The sequence below is a fragment of the Oreochromis aureus genome, linkage group 3, assembly GCF_013358895.1.
Source record: "Oreochromis aureus strain Israel breed Guangdong linkage group 3, ZZ_aureus, whole genome shotgun sequence".
Classification (NCBI taxonomy): Eukaryota; Metazoa; Chordata; class Actinopteri; order Cichliformes; family Cichlidae; genus Oreochromis; species Oreochromis aureus.
The window spans coordinates 117,997,942-118,012,864 of NC_052944.1; the positions used below are offsets into that span (position 1 = coordinate 117,997,942).

The window sequence follows — 14,923 nt, forward strand, 5'->3', positions numbered from 1 at the left end:
AAGCCTGAGGACAAAGGAATTGGGGTCGATAATTGGTGCCTGTGACCCGGATCCAAATTGGCTGAGAGAGACAAATTAGGCGTAATCATGGGGTCGTGAAATGAGGCAAACAGAGGACAGGTCTAACAGAATTTTAAAGGTAAGCACCACCTGTTACACCCAAGTGTGCATATTGGATGAACCCTAAATCATCTGTTCGCTAATTTAAACAGCACTCATGCAAAATTATTCCAGTGTCTGGGCACTAGAGCAAGAGACTTTTGTTAAGAACTGCAGGTTGATGTCTAAGGGTACAAATTTTGTCCTGGGGTTGGTTCACCCACTGATGGTTGGACGCAGCATCGGACCAGCAGCGTCTGGGGTCCTAGGCTGGTAACCTGAGAATTGAGGACCCTCAAACCACCCTAGAATAGCACAGAGCAATAGACGTTCCTTAAGAACTACAGCTTGATGTCTGGCATTCTAGTATTGTTTTGTTAAAAGCAGTGTTGGAACTATCGCCTTATTAAGTAACGCGTTACAGTAACTATGTTATGGTGGTAACGAGCACGGTAACTAGTTATTATGCCAAAATCAGGAATGCGTTAATCGTTACTGGGATTTAGATAGGGTCGTTATTTGTTACTTCATGTGTTACATTCGACTTACCTCGGAAATCGGAACACGGACCTGGGAATGATGTCACACGTTAGTAAACGGCGTTCTGGTTAGCAGATGTGTAAAATTGTTTGGTGGTGGCTATGGCGGAGCTTCCACAGATTTAGTAACATAAGCAAGTGGTGGAGGCTGGCCTTTTTACCGTCCAGTAAAAAACGTAATCGTCTCGTATTCAGAGAAAATATTAGGCGTTTCGTATTGAGCTGAGAAGGAACGCAGTTTGTCCCGGATTTCAGCTAGAATGAAAAAGACACAAAGCTGGAGTTATTCCTGTGTCTTTACGCTGCACAGCTGCCTCTTCTTCTCTCATTCTCTCCCTCTCCTGTTGCTACTTCAATCATGAAACTGATCAAAGATCAGCTGATCGGCTTTTCTCTCTTGTTTGTTTATTGCTCACTTTGCGCCAGAAAGAAAATAACAGCAGATGTCACGCTAAACAACAGCAGTAGGTTTAAGCTTGATCAGCTGTTGTTAGAATTTATTTAATATTACTTTCTAGTATCAACCTATGTTTGCTGGAGCCACAGCTGTAAAGCTGCTGGTCATGATATCAGTTTGGATATGTGGTGAGAGGGAAACATGAAGATGAATCATCAGAGCTGAACTGGTGATGGAGAAACAGGTTTACCTTTTAGGTGACATGAATGAGTTGAAGGGAAGTTATGAACTGTTTCTGAGAGACAAATAACACCAGCATCCTTTTCTATGTAGCTGACAGCTGGTATCTTTGCAGGGGCGGGTCTAGCAAAGTTTTGCCAGGGGCCCAGGTAGGGCATTAACAGGGAAAGGGGGGGACAAAGAAATACTTTTCGTTCTTATTCTCATTTAAAATGTCTCACTTTTAATAAATAATTATCTGAATCTTACAACAAACATTTTCATCTGATAGAAATCCATTACTGTACATAGTAATTTTTTTCAGGGTCCCATCATAATTTCTTCAGAAGTAAGTACTGTATATGATGCCAGTATTTTCCCACATTTTCTAGATTCTGTACCACTACTGTGTGTAAAATGCCATCAAAAAGTCAATTTCAAAAGTCAAGTTCTATTCTTTCTCACCTGTCTTTCTGTCTCCTTTCACTTTTTAAAGGTTGTCAATATGTAGCCCTGCCATGCTTTTTATTGATGTGGTAAATAAGTAGTTTATGAAAATATCACAACCGAAATCACCACAACTGTAGTTTCCGTGTTGGATATAAAAAGCGCATGTGACACTGTGATGTAGGCTAGAACCATAGCGGCAGTCGATGACAGTCCAGGCGTGAAATTTCTCTCGTGGAAACATGCACATTATTTTTTCCTTACTATTGGTAGGTGGCACAGTGCACTTGTGACAGGTTATGTAAGCAAGCTAGAAGACTGGCATCCTTGCTGGGTATCCAGTTGGGGAAGCAACACATTAATAAGAGAAATCTGAGTAAAACCAAAGTTACTTTCCCTAGTAACTAGTTACTTTGAAAGTAACAAATAACTTGAAGTAACTGATTTACTTTTGATAGAAGTAACTAGTAATGTAACTAAGTTGCTATTTTAAAGTAACTTACCCACACCTCTTAACCACTTAAGCCCCACGCCCGGTACCGGGGCAAAAGCGATGCCATTGCGTTTAATCGGTTATAACATGGGGTCCGAAAATTTAATCCCCAACATGTGTAGTATCCACAGAAACCTCTGAATCTCATGTAAAACCTCATCTAAACCATTTCTAAAACCACCAAACAAAGCGAAGACACTAAACAGTTAAAAGAGCAGTTACGTCACTTAGCAAAATTTCAGTAAACCAACACAACGGAGCCTCGTTAGCACGGTGTCACAGCTAACCGAACAAACTACACCTGGTTTGAAATAGAGATCTCACAGATTCCAAAACTGTAAATGTCGTTGTCCTCACCAATTCACCAAACCAGCCGCAAAAAGAAGAATAAAAATGTCCTTCACTTTTGCAAAACATTATAATAAATGCTAGTTTATGTTGGATTTGTAATGTGATTGTCATTTATGCTTAGAAATATCTACCCATATATGCTTAGAGGTGTATAATCGATTGTGTAGTGATAGGATGCATGATCTTCAGTAGGCTGTAAAAGGCTTTGTGTGCATTCCAGAGCACTAGCTGTAAAAGCTGGAACTTAAACACTTCCAAAGAGGAGCAAAGCGGAATCATAAATACAAAATGAACTCAAAATGCTGGGACAATGACCCAGCAACCTGACAGTAACAGTTTCCATAACCACTTCAGCTGTACTTTCCCATTCATCTGATAACTCCTTCCCTTCCACCACCCATAGCCTGTCTCAGCCTGTCCTCAGCCCGGAGCCTGTTCTAACTGAATGTAACACAACATTCTTCTTTTTTCAACTTTGACAATTTCATTCTTGCTCTGCCCTAACTTGCTTCTTTTCTTGATTCCCTATTATTGAAAAGTCTTTACCTTACAGTATTAAGTGCCTTAAGGAAACTGTTGCTCTAATTTGGTGTCATGCTAATTAAATTGCAATGAAAATTGAATAACACATTTAGAGGCTGTCAAGATTACAAATGTCACTAGTAATCTAAACACAAACCATTTTTAGAATCATAAAGTCATTTGATCACACTCACTAAGAATGATTATTTTTAATTTTATTTCATTTCATATTGTTTTCTATAGACAAGGCTAATCAAAAGGTATTGGCTGAAGCATGTGCATATTACGCCAACCATTTTAACAAAAGATCTTTTAGCATGCAGCTTCTGTACACAGGGCTCGAAGCAAAGAATAAAACAAAGCAATGCAAAAACAAACAAACAAACAAACAAACAAACAAACAAAACAACAACAAAACAAAAACTTCCCACCTTAGATAAGTAACTAAATCAAAGCAAAACAACCAAGAGTTTCAGCATTATTATTTTTGCTCTTTTCATTCTTGATTTATATTTTTCTAATACTCTATTTTTAAACATGTTTTTAAACCATTAACTACACCTTTTAAATTCACTGTCATAACTATTCCACAGGTTAACTCCTCTAACAGAAACACATTTCATCATCTCATCATCACATCAACATCATTTCAAATCACTGAGACTCTCTCTGACTTTAAACAGCTTCTGAGTACTGTGACAAAGCAAGTTATTTTGTGCTTTATACATTATCTGTGCCATTTTATATTCAATAAATCATAAAATTTCAGGGTATTTAGATTAATAAACAAAATGTAAGTTGGTTCTATATAGTTTGATTGATTTATAATTCTTATAGCTCTTTTTTGTGACTTGAAAATAGGAAGAGTATTTGTTTTATACAGGGAGTGCAGAATTATTAGGCAAGTTGTATTTTTGAGGAATAATCTTATTATTGAACAACAACCATGTTCTCAATGAACCCAAAAAACTCATTAATATCAAAGCTGAATGTTTTTGGAAGTAGTTTTAGTTTGTTTTAGTTTTAGCTATTTTAGGGGATATCTGTGTGTGCAGGTGACTATTACTGTGCATAATTATTAGGCAACTTAACAAAAAAACAAATATATACCCATTTCAATTATTTATTTCTACCAGTGAAACCAATATAACATCTCCACATTCACAAATATACATTTCTGACATTCAAAAACAAAACAAAAACAAATCAGCGACCAATATAGCCACCTTTCTTTGCAAGGACACTCAAAAGCCTGCCATCCATGGTTTCTGTCAGTGTTTTGATCTGTTCACCATCAACATTATGCGTGCAGCAGCAACCACAGCCTCCCAGACACTGTTCAGAGAGGTGTACTGTTTTCCCTCCTTGTAAATCTCACATTTGATGATGGACCACAGGTTCTCAATGGGGTTCAGATCAGGTGAACAAGGAGGCCATGTCATTAGTTTTTCTTCTTTTATACCCTTTCTTGCCAGCCACGCTGTGGAGTACTTGGACGCGCGTGTGATGGAGCATTGTCCTGCATGAAAATCATGTTTTTCTTGAAGGATGCAGACTTCTTCCTGTACCACTGCTTGAAGAAGGTGTCTTCCAGAAACTGGCAGTAGGACTGGGAGTTGAGCTTGACTCCATCCTCAACCCGAAAAGGCCCCACAAGCTCATCTTTGATGATACCAGCCCAAACCAGTACTCCACCTCCACCTTGCTGGCGTCTGAGTCGGACTGGAGCTCTCTGCCCTTTACCAATCCAGCCACGGGCCCATCCATCTGGCCCATCAAGACTCACTCTCATTTCATCAGTCCATAAAACCTTAGAAAAATCAGTCTTGAGATATTTCTTGGCCCAGTCTTGACGTTTCAGCTTGTCTTGTTCAGTGGTGGTCGTCTTTCAGCCTTTCTTACCTTGGCCATGTCTCTGAGTATTGCACACCTTGTGCTTTTGGGCACTCCAGTGATGTTGCAGCTCTGAAATATGGCCAAACTGGTGGCAAGTGGCATCTTGGCAGCTGCACGCTTGACTTTTCTCAGTTCATGGGCAGTTATTTTGCGCCTTGGTTTTTCCACACGCTTCTTGCGACCCTGTTGACTATTTTGAATGAAACGCTTGATTGTTCGATGATCACGCTTCAGAAGCTTTGCAATTTTAAGACTGCTGCATCCCTCTGCAAGATATCTCACTATTTTTGACTTTTCTGAGCCTGTCAAGTCCTTCTTTTGACCCATTTTGCCAAAGGAAAGGAAGTTGCCTAATAATTATGCACACCTGATATAGGGTGTTGATGTCATTAGACCACACCCCTTCTCATTACAGAAATGCACATCACCTAATATGCTTAATTGGTAGTAGGCTTTCCAGCCTATACAGCTTGGAGTAAGACAACATGCATGAAGAGGATGATGTGGACAAAATACTCATTTGCCTAATAATTCTGCACTCCCTGTATGCATTAGCCCATATCTCCAGACAATAAGTTATATATGGAAGCAACAGAGTACAATAAAGTGTGTATACTGATTTGTTGTTGAGAACATACTTTGTTTTGTAGAGAATGAAAATAGTTTTTGACATTTTTGTTTTTACATGGTTTTTCTGAGACTTTCAGCTTAGCTTACCATTAATTATCACTGCAAGAAATTTATTCTCATACACTCTTTCAATTTTAATTCCATCAACTTTGATTTTAGAGACATTTTTCATTTGTCTAGTGCCAAAAATAATAAATTTTGCTTTGTTTATATTTAAAAATAACTTAGTTATATCAAACCATTTTTTTTTTTATTTAACTCCTTTTCCACTGTACTCAGAAGCTGTTCTATTTTTTTTACCTGAGCAATACAGAGTGGTATCATCAGCAAATAATGCACATTTTAACAGCTTGCAAACACTACATATGTCATTTATATATAATATGGATAATTTAGGGCCCAGCACAGAGCCCTGAGGAACACCGTTTTCTTTGAAGAATATCCTGGTGAGTCTCACAGTTGCAGATTAAGTTGTGATTCACAGTCCAGTTTCTCAGTATAAAACCAGTCAGGATATGTTTGTCAAAGATGTGATGTTTGTCGTAGAAGCTGCTAACGATTCCTTAGTTTCCGTAGCAAACCAGTGACTAAAGACAATTAAAACTTATTAAGAACACTGAATACTAAGTGCACTGAACTGAACGGACAGCCTACCTAATACATTTATGGACACTGTAAGTGATATATTGCACATTGTTGAAGATTACATGTTGAAATGATTTAAATGTTTTGTTCACATCTATGTTTTGGACCATTTAAATGTTGAATACACTCAAATCACTTTTTTTCCTTTAAGTTGTTGTTAGTGTCTCATTCTGAGTGGAGGTTTTTTTCATTCTTTAAGTTGAGTTACCACTGCCAGTCTCCTTACGATCCTAACTTAACCCAACAAGACTAGATTCTCAAATATTTGTTCTTACTTGACCTTGAATGACAGATTACTGCGGATTTGACTGATTTTGGACTACTCAGTTAAAAAGGGTGACATAAGCTTAAAGATATGGTCACACAGAAAGCAACACGAAGCAAAATAGCCAACGTCAGTGTGAAGTGAGCAGGTCAAAAGTTAAACTTTGGGGTCTAAACAGAGTGATAATGTGGCCACCAGCAAGAGTGAAGACTACAGTTGATTCAAATATAAAAGGATGGTAAATATCTTAAGGGGTTCCCAAGGCAACGAAAGGCTGCAAAGACGCCTAGAGGCAAGTTGTCAACTACAAAGTCATGCGTGACTCAAAAGCTTTCTGTAGATGATTCTTATAACAAGTTCACACGTTAAAATAAGCACCATTAAAAATCTACACTCATGTGACATATAAAAAGCTTTGAATTATAGAAAAACATACATGTGTCACCGTAACATGGTATTTATAAGGATAACATAAAAATTTTACTATAATCTTTAAGATATTACAAGTGAAAATATATTTTCACTTGTGATGTACATACATATTTTTTTGTTATAAACTGAAAATGAAACTTGAATTCTGATAAGAATGGCAGTGGCGATACTTTCCTCACATTGTTGTTGTGCATCTTTGTCAAACATGCTCATCCATTAGGGGGCCCCCCTGTTTACGTATAAAACACACACACAACTTAGATTACTTAAGTTTGAATAGAATACAAACAAAGCAAAGTCAGCACAGAAGAGACAAAGTGATGATAAGAAATTATGTTCCTGAGCAAATCTAATTAGTACCCTAAACCACGAGCTTAAATAATACAGAATGTAAAACTACTTTTGTAGGTCCAAAACAAAATAATTAAAATCAAACCTGAACAGGTGAACAACAGAATGATATATTTACCTCTGGCTGCCGATTTTCCATAGAAATGTCTTCCTACAGAGACAGAAAAAGCAGATGATTGTTCTTCAGTCCCGTCTGGACTAAAGTGGTGTACATATTTTTTTTAAAGTCACTGGACTCAACAAAAAGCAACATGATGTTACCCTGCGTCCTGGTGGAGTTCTGCTTGTAATCAGATGATCAGCAACATCAAAAGATTCCCCCCAACGTTCACTGTTGAGTGTTTTCTGTATTTCTTCTGACAGCTTATCTTTTGCTGCTTTTCTTATCATCTCTGTGAGTACATTTTCTTCCTCCTCCAAAATCATTTGGTCATATAGCAGTTTTCTGTCACAGCAACTTGAGCATTTCTTGTTCTTTTCACAGCATTTCTTCCATCCAAGTGGCAACACAAGGCTAACCACCAAAAAGCCAGCCAAGAGTATACCCAAGCCAATAATCTGAAGGAGAAGCAACAAATGTGATATTTAAAACTCATATTCTGAAATCACAAACTGTAAAGAGGATGTATTTAGTTAAACAGGTGAAATGTGAAAGAATTGCTGTCTGTATCCATTTCTTTTAACGCATCTGTTTCTCCCTCTTTTGACTTGGTTGCTCCACCTGACCATTCTCCACCTGTGAGTGATATGAGTGAGTGATATCTTATCCATTGTAATTTCTTGGTGAGATTCTACCTTTACAATTAAGTAAAGCAATAGACAGTTTAAAAGGTATGAAAATATTAATTTATGAGCTGTGTTACTGTCTTCAGGTTTTAATTTGTCAAGTGATAAAGTGTGAGCTCGACTTTAAAATTTTGTTTGTAAGTTTGGTCTGGAGCATTTAGATGTGTTTTAGACAATGCTACAATCGTCCAAGCAAATTCACCCCAAATTCAGACGTTTAACACTCACCGAAACTGTAAAAATACACAAGTACTAAATCTCATACTCTAGAGGCCTGAGTTAGCATATCAAATGATAAAGTTCATAACAGTAAAATTACAAAAGCCAGCATACCTGGTGTGCATCAGCTAATGAAGTCCTACCTATAAAGTTGCGAAGGTGAAAAGTGAGAGGAGAGAGAAAAAAATGGAAGTGGACCAGAATAGAATACAACAAACTCGTCAGGTAATGATGACTAAAGACTTCTGGAACAACATCCTTTGAACAAATGAGACCAAAGTCAAGATCTCTGGTGTAATGTACAGCACCACATTTAGTGAACACCTGAAACCAATTATCAGGCATGGTGGTGAAGGTGTGATGGTTTGAGGCTGTTTAGCACCCTGACTGGCTCCTTGCTTTGACTGAACCGGGAATTCCTCTGTATGTTACAGTATCCTGAATTCAAAGTCAAATTTATTTATATAGCACATTTAAAACAGTGTTGACCAAGGTGATGTACACTTAATAATCAAAAGAAATAAAAATATAAAGACATGATAAAAATTAAGAAAAAGAATCATAAAATTAGAAGATTTCAGTAAGAAATAAGATAAATAAAAAGTAATATAAACTCATTCTGATTTAAAAGCCAAGGAATAAAAGTGGGGTTTCAGATGAGTTTTACAAGTGTCCAGTGTTGCGGAGGTCCTGATGTGAAGGGACAGTTTGTTCCACAATTTAGGAGTAGTCACAGCAAAGGCCCGATCTGCTTTAATCTGGGACAGCCAGGACCATCTGGTCCACAGATTTAAGTTATCTTGCAGGAGTGTACCAATTTAAAAGATCAGAAAGGTATCAGGGAGCTAACCCTCTTCATGTGAGGCTGTCTGGCTGACAGCTAAAGGTCCGCCCAAATTGGGTCAAACAACAGGAAAGATGTTCCAAGCACAGCAGCAAATTTCCAACAGATTGGCTGAAAACGAAAAGAGCCAACATTGCCCAGTCAAACTCCAGACCTCAACCAGACTGAATTGCCCCTAGAGAGCTGTTCATGGACAAATATCTGTGAGCCTCAGGAAACTGAAGCAATGTTGTAAAGAAGAGTGGACCGGGAATTTGGACTACAGTTATATGAAAATCAAACAGAAAACAACTCATTGGGTGTACTGTATAGGAACAAAATTTGCTTGTGTTATCCCAAACATTACATCAGAGAACTGTGAAACCATCCAGTTCCCTGTATTGGTCACTTGATTCTGTAATTATCTGTGCTTGTAACCATAGATGTAACCATAGATGTAACTGCATTTCGGTACCTTGTACTTGTAATTGTGTAATGACAATAAAGTTGAATTCTATTCTGAATTCTATTTTAACCATCTATGAGTTTATACTTACGGAAGTGTAGAGCTGCCACCCAGGCAAAAGAAAAATAGAAGTATATCACGTTATAACGTGAAAAGTTTATTGTTCTAACAAGATACTTTTCATGTTTGTACAATATAAATATTATATTGTACGAATGTGGTAATTATGTATATTGTAATAACGTGATATTATGTTGTTCAAACGTGAAAAGTATGTAGTATAAAAGTATATAGTATATACTATCATGTTTGTACATGATAGTATATTGTACAAACATGAAAAGTATCTTGTTAGAACAATAAATTTTTCACGTTACAACGTGATATACTTCTTTTTCTTTTGCCCGGTGGCAGCTCTACGCTTCCGTATATACTTGTAATTTACAAAAAAAAAAAAAAAAAAAACCACACCCATGAAACTAAAATTTAAGCAAATTAAACTTAATACAACCTCACTATATATTCAGATATTCAGGTTAATCTTAAATAAAGGTGTAAAAGACAACAATAACTCAACAGAGCAGCACAGAGTGGTACTGTATAATGTATGAAGAATAACAACTTTACTCACCATGGATTTGTTTTTCAGCTTAGCAATCAGGACTTGCTCCTCAGCTGTGATGTTTTTTTTGTCTTTGCAGCCTAACTGTGGATGTTCTTTGTATGTATTCCAACAGCAAACAAACCAGTCTCCATCAATGAACACAGACACTACCCAAAGCAGACCAATGCAAACTGCTTTCATAAAGTGAATGCAAAAAAACACAAAAAATTTGCAGCAAATAGGGCTTCGACATGAGTATTTCCAGACTCTCTTGAAAAGCTCGTCGGTCCAGAGTTGTAAAGCAAATAAAATAAAAAAAGGTAGACACATGTATGAATTGCAGGATCCCTCAGCATCACAAGTACAGTTTAAATCCTTGCCAAGCACATAATTGTGAACAAAAATCACAGTCATTGCGACATACGTGCTGTATTTTTTGATGGCAAATTTTGGCAAGAAGGTCTTCATCTTGGGTGCTGAAGTTGGCTTCTGCTGAGAGCTGCAAACTTAAACTAAATATTCTGAGAGGAAACCGTGCTCCTCCTGTACACTAGTGATGTGTAGGTCGCAAATGAAACAGCTCTTAGAACCATGAACGACGGGACCATTGTTGGGAGCTGTGTTTCCTTTTTTTTTTTCTCTCACCCTCTCTCACTTTTTATGTGTGCCTATGACAAGAGGCACACATATTACTATTCCTCGGATTTATTATGTGTGCCTATGCCAAGAGGCACACATATTACTATTCCTCGGATTTATTATTATTATTATTATTATTATGTGTGCCTATGCCAAGAGGCACACATATTACTATTCCTCGGATTTATTATTATGTGTGCCTATGCCAAGAGGCACACATATTACTATTCGTCGGATTTATTATTCTTATTATGTGTGCCTATGCCAAGAGGCACACATATTACTATTCGTCGGATTTATTATTCTTATTATGTGTGCCTATGCCAGGAGGCACACATATTACTATTCCTCGGATTTATTATTATGTGTGCCTATGCCAAGAGGCACACATATTACTATTCCACGGATTTATTATTATTATGTGTGCCTATGCCAGGAGGCACACATATTACTATTCCTCGGATTTATTATGTGTGCCTATGCCAAGAGGCACACATATTACTATTCGTCGGATTTATTATTATTATGTGTGCCTATGCCAAGAGGCACACATATTACTATTCGTCGGATTTATTATTCTTCTTCTTATTATTATTATTATTATTATTTTCCTTTTTCCGCCTGAAATTTTGCAGCGTATCTCGCCCCGCAGTTTTCAGAGAAGCTTCATATGTGTTACCTCATTTTGTGCGGCTGGATCTGGAATGGTGTGCTATGACTTTTGGTGTTTATGACTATTATAGTTTTTTAAATATTAATATTTTAGTGAAAATTTTCCCGCGCTCCTCTGCCAAACAGTTTTGACAATAGGGTTACATATGTTAGATCATTTTGTGCGGCTGGAGCTGGACTATTATGGTATGACTTTTGGTGTTTATAACTTTTATAGTTTTTGAAATATTTAGATTTTAGTGCAAATTTGGGCCAATTTCTAGGCTCCTGAGAAAGAAATGACTTTTGGCCCCATGGAAACAGACGTAATTTGTGGTGTGTTGGCTCTCTCTAGTGGTATACCGGGAGTAGTACGGGCTAAAACTTTTATTCTTGTCGGAAAACTCCATATCCCACAATTCATAGCACGCCTCTGCCAGTGAAACAATGGCGGACACCACTTGGATTCTATAATGCTTTTTTTGGTGTTTCTAGGTCACAAAATCAACTTTTAAGATATTTTCAGGCGAGAATGTAGGTGTGTAAACTTCAAATATCTGCTTGTTTTATCATATTAGCGACAGTGCTCTGACGACCTCGGTCCTGCCTGACAGCTAGCCGGCTACCTAGCTAGCTGCCGCACTTGGCTGCAAATGCACAGCGAGGGGACTCTCTCTCTCCTTTCACCTCTCGCAAATGCTTGCACAGAATCGGAGTTACAGCTGGATGTGGAAAAAATAACTGAGTTGTTTGGTGGTGCTATAATGCGGAGCTACAACAGTGGGCAGCTATCCACCGGTGTATGACAGAAAGGACATGCCGCGACCGCCGATCGACCGGTGTTTGCTAACACGGAGGTCAATCGTGGATCAGTTTATTTAGCAGCAGTTCTCTTATGTGTTGCTGATAGCCGGCTAGCTAGCTAGCGCCGCTAGCATAGTTAGCTAGTGCCGCTAACGATCCTTCGTGAAAAAGCACCCAGCTAGGGCATTAACAGAGAAAGGTGGACACAAAGATATACTTTTCTTTCTTACTCTCATATAAAATATTTAGCTTTTATTAAATAGTTATCTGAATCTTACAACCAAAGTTTGTATAATAATATACAAGATTGGCTGTAGACCATTGTTCATCATTCAGAACACTGTGTAAAATAAACAAAAACAAAAAGTGAATGCAAAAGTGCATAAATATTTATTTTACGTGTTTGATGTGTGTGGCGGGGCGTGGTCTGCAGTGCCGCTGCAGGGGAGGTGGACCCACCTGAGCGGCACCTGCAATCACGCCTCTCGGGCGTAGTCTGTGCTCTCTCGGCTGTTTTTGGGTGTGTGTCGGGCTGTGAGTTGAAAAGCTACAGCCGGCTGTTTGGGTACACCAACCATGTGTGAAAAGTGGTCCATAACGTAATGCTTCAAAGCGTGTTCATGCAAACATTGTCGGATCTGCCGTGGTACAATGGGACTTCTGCTCATGAACCTGTGTGCACAGCGTCTGCAAATCGGCGCTGTACAAAGTAACTTCATCTTTACACAAAACTGTAAGCTGTCATCTGTGAAGCGTGAGCGGTGTTTGTTTTTACCATAGTTCATGGTGGAGAATGGCTGCTCTTCTGAGTTTTGCTCTCTGTAGCCGTATGAATGGCAACTACAGTGATTAGCAGCGGCATAGGCACACATAAAATTTCTTCTGAAATTTTCGCTTTCTAGTTATTATGTGTGCCTATGCCAAGAGGCACACATATTACTATTCCTCGGATTTATTATTCTTATTCTTATTCTTATTATTATTATTATTCTTCAGTTTCCGCCTGAAATTTTGCAGCGAATCTCGCCCCGCAGTTTTGAGAAAAAATAACTGAGTTGTTTGGTGGTGCTATAATGCGGAGCTACAACAGTGGGCAGCTATCCACCGTGTATGACAGAAAGGACATGCGCGACCGCCCGATCGACCGGTGTTTGCTAACGCGGAGGTCAATCGTGGATCAGGGAAAGCGAAGGCAGGAGCGTGAGGTGAACTGAATTTCAGGTAAGAAGTTATGACCTGCACTCTATTTGGGTCAGATATAAACCGAGTTTAGGTGTAGTTTATTTAGCAACATTTCTCTTACGTGTTGCTGATAGCCGGCTAGCTAGCTAGCGCCGCTAGCTTAGCCAGCTAGCGCTGCTAGCGACCCTTCGTGAAAAACCACCCAGGCTTGGCTGATAGTGAGGTGGCTAAAATTTGTTTCATCGCCCGATCGCCGGCAAGGGTCTGTGTCTTAGCTGGACTTATTTTTCATTTATATGGGCCGATGATGCTGGTCGATGTGGAAAAAATAACTGAGTTGTTTGGTGGTGGAGCTACATCAGAGGGCAGCTATCCACCGTGTGTGACAGAAAGGACATGCCGCGAACGAGACATAAAAGGCGGTGAGGCTACCGCCGATTGACGGTGTTTGCTAACGCGGAGGTCAATCGTGGATCAGGAAAAGCGAAGGCAGGAGCGTGAGGTGAACTGAATTTCAGGTAAGAAGTTATGACCTGCACTCTATTTGGGTCAGATATAAACCGAGTTTAGGTGTAATTTATTTTCGTTGACCTTTACAATCGTACTGCCACGGGAGTTTATATACAGCTGTGTGCGCACTAAGTTACTGACATTGGACTTTATTTTATTCATTAGGGTTAGTTCATAGAGTTGCCGTGCCGCACAAACGGAATCGTCCCCACATTCAGAGAAAACATTATGATTTATTCTGTCGTTACGAAGCCTCCCCTGTCATTCTCTCGCGTGTTGAAACGTCAATCATGAAACTGATCAATGATCGGCTGTTCGCTCTTATTTATCGCGCTAAACAACAGCAGCACGTTTAAGCTTGATCAGCTGTTGTTAGAATTCTTTTGATTTTAATTTCTAGTATCAGCTGATGTTTGCTGGAGCATGAAGATGAAATCAGGAGATGTCCTTACTGAATCATCAGAGCTGAACTGGTGATGGAGAAACAGGTTTACACTTTAGGTGACATGAATGAGTTGAAGGAAGTTATGAGTTGTTTTTGTGTAGCTGACAGCTGGTAACTGTGCAGGGGCGGATCTAGCAAAGCTTTTGCCGGGGGCAGCTAGGGCATTAACAGAGAAAGGTGGACACAAAGATATACTTTTCTTTCTTACTCTCATATAAAATATTTAGCTTTTATTAAATAGTTATCTGAATCTCACAACCAAAGTTTGTATAATAATACACAAGATTGGCTGTAGACCATTGTTCATAATTCAGAACACTGTGTAAAAATAACAAAAACAAAAAGTGAATGCATGTGTGAAAAGTGGTCCATAATGTGATGCTTCAAAGCGTGTTCATGCAAACATTGTCGGGTCTGCCGTGGTACAATGGGACTTCTGCTCATGAACCTGTGTGCACAGCGCCTGCAAATCGGCGCTGTACTGAAGTAACTTCATCTTTACACAAAA

The 14,923-nt window shown here is 38.7% G+C and overlaps 1 long non-coding RNA gene across 2 annotated transcripts; it reads right to left on the reverse strand.

Annotated features, from left to right (window-relative positions):
• Nucleotides 1-5,654: 5,654 nt before the first annotated feature.
• On the reverse strand, nucleotides 5,655-10,780 carry LOC120437951. 2 transcript variants are annotated; one of them, XR_005611524.1, is made up of 5 exons: nucleotides 10,212-10,780; nucleotides 8,406-8,434; nucleotides 7,548-7,844; nucleotides 7,405-7,437; nucleotides 5,655-7,164 (listed from the first exon to the last, which is right to left on the reverse strand). It is a non-coding gene; the product is annotated as an uncharacterized LOC120437951 (long non-coding RNA). The 2 variants fall into 2 exon arrangements; XR_005611523.1 differs by lacking the exon at nucleotides 8,406-8,434 and having other exon boundaries at nucleotides 10,212-10,777.
• Between the last annotated feature and the right edge of the window lie 4,143 nt (nucleotides 10,781-14,923).